This window comes from Siphateles boraxobius, unplaced genomic scaffold (genome assembly GCF_051911475.1).
Source record: "Siphateles boraxobius isolate OS27281-9 unplaced genomic scaffold, OSU_SipBor_1 1, whole genome shotgun sequence".
In the NCBI taxonomy this organism is placed as follows: Eukaryota; Metazoa; Chordata; class Actinopteri; order Cypriniformes; family Leuciscidae; genus Siphateles; species Siphateles boraxobius.
Genome location: NW_027508699.1, coordinates 28,771,354 through 28,773,786, shown reverse-complemented (window position 1 = coordinate 28,773,786; position 2,433 = coordinate 28,771,354). Strand labels below are relative to the sequence as shown.

General features: G+C 37.5%; 1 long non-coding RNA gene across 3 annotated transcripts; it reads left to right on the top strand.

Annotated features, from left to right (window-relative positions):
* Window positions 1–461: 461 nt before the first annotated feature.
* LOC143740342 (uncharacterized) lies at window positions 462–1,988 on the top strand. 3 transcript variants are annotated; one of them, XR_013204833.1, is made up of 5 exons: window positions 462–1,018; window positions 1,379–1,432; window positions 1,650–1,714; window positions 1,820–1,873; window positions 1,953–1,988. It is a non-coding gene; the product is annotated as an uncharacterized LOC143740342 (long non-coding RNA). The 3 variants fall into 3 exon arrangements; XR_013204832.1 differs by having other exon boundaries at window positions 1,816–1,873; XR_013204835.1 differs by lacking the exon at window positions 1,820–1,873 and having other exon boundaries at window positions 1,953–1,985.
* Window positions 1,989–2,433: the final 445 nt, after the last annotated feature.

The window sequence follows — 2,433 nt, the reverse complement described above, 5'->3', positions numbered from 1 at the left end:
ACCACACACTGAATGCAACCAAACTTCTCCTGTCCCATTAAGAAGTAAATGGTATAAATAAATGCATGTGTCCCACTTGAAGATTTTTTAGGTATTCATCAGAATCTGTAAACAACATTCACGAGTTCACTTGCCCATCTAGTCTGAAATAAAGGTAAACAGCTGGACGGCTGGTGTGATGATTGACAGGACAGAATGATCAGACTCCCCCAAAACTTACATTTAGACCCTCATTATAAACATGTGGTTAAGTCTAACAGCTTTATCTCTACCTTTTTTTCCATGTGCTCTTCATAGTGTGTTAAAATACCACATGCTTATGCAACAAAACAAGAAGCTGTGTTGTTCTCAGCCAAACACAGGTGTTCAACTGTTTTCTTAATGTCTGAAACTTGGAAAATGTAATTTAATACAACAAACATTTTCAGAATAAATGTTTTTTTTTTTAAATCTCAAATGTACACTGTTAGACTTTTCTGTAATTTCTACAGTTATTTACTTTAAATCACCCAGTATTATACTGCTATTTCTCTTTACAGTAAATAACTGTGATTCCCATTGCATCATTGGAATTTTCTGTGATGTCAAACACCCCATACAGAGACTTACTGTATTTTTTAAATTTGCAGTATACTACTGTATTTAACGTAACAGTCTCTCTGACTGGCACAATTCCATAGTGCATTTTATTTCCTAATTTTTGCCTTACACCGCGTGTCTATTCAGAGGCTTTCTATATTGGACACATTGAAGCGACCGGACCATTACTGCAAAATGTAAACCTGTTTGTCCCTTGTCAGAAATAGCGCAAGCGCTTGGACTCGGAGTAGCCTACCGTACGTCAGAAATATAACAGCGCATCACTATACACTGTCTCGGATTTGTCGTGTCGCGCTGGACCATCCAGTGTAGCCTAATATCACTGGGTTCTGACTGTCTTTTGTTGGACCGCGCCGTTTGTGTCTGGCCCGGGGAAGAGACGGAATTCACTTCACCGAGAGAGAGACCAGAAAGCAAGGTAAAAAACATTTTGTGTGTGTTGGTTTGTGCACCCTAGTTTAACATTATACTCGTCAACATGGCAGTAACGAACTTTACCACGGTAAACTGCTCTATCGTTTCATTTTACAGACTTTGTTAGATTATTGAATTGAATTGTTAAAATAGGCCAAGGAGCAACGCTTAGTTTACATTAACCTTAACTTAACTAATGTGAATTTCTGTCTTGGTTGTAGTGTTGGCCTACTGTTGAGAAAATAACCTTGCAGCGGCCACCTTTCTAGTTTTAGCATTAATTTGCAAACTATAACATATTATATATATATATTTTTTTTAATGGAATTTGATATTTACTGCAATTTTGTATGTGTTTAAAAAGGCAACTGCAACAAAGCGCCAATTCGCGCCAGTGACGTCTAGCAAGATTCCTGAGGTAAGCCTAAACTGTAGCTAATTGAAATCATATATTTTTTTAAATATATTTTAACACAAGTTTGCTAAAATGATCAATTATTAATTGATAAGTGCTTTGGAGCCACTTGTGCAGGTGGCATGCAATATCTTATAAAATCTCTATAAAATTGGCTAACTTTGTGTCAAATAGGGTAAGTGACCTTTGCATCATGTCTAACATTATATTTATTACACAGCAAATTAACCAACCAGAAGATGGACCACTTTCTATGTTCAGTCTCACCAGATTAAATGTATCCAGGTTAGCATTGCAGTAAAACTATCACTAATTCATTCATACAAAATCTAGCATTTTAACAACTCAAGTTTATATATATTTACATTATTTTGATATTTTATTAGGCAGAAGACTACCATTGCAGTCCCACCTGACCAGGAAGGCCCTAGTATCAGCGCACAGGTGGCTTAACTACTGGAAGGAGAACAATCATCACTCAGTGATTTCTTGCTGTGTCTTACTGTGTATTTGTCTCAAACAGGAACCCCTTCACTGCAGACAAGCTGAAATGGGCTAACCCCCCCCCCCCCCCCCCCCTCTCTCTCTCTCTGTTTTATATAGTGTTGGAACTGGGATCTCCTCTGTAGGACTGAGTACATTTGTGTTTGTGGACACGCATACAGACCAGGGAACATTCTGATGTTGTCAGTCAAGTTCTGAACAGGAACCAATCTTTGGAGCAGTTCATTTATTCACAAAGGTGGACAAAAACATTGTGTTGGCTTTTTAAAGAATATTTTGATGATGACTTTTACTCCTATGCTGTGGAAAAGATGGAGGAGTAGACAGTCAGAAATTGATAATAATAATAAATCTTTCTTGAGCATCAAAGAGACTTCTTTCAAAAACATTAGTTTTTAATTTTAAAGGGTATAAATACGGAAGTGGATGCACGCACTAGTTGCCTTTCGCTTCGGAGCCGTTCGTCTTTGATGTCTCTGAAGAGTGCTGTTGTGTTCAAC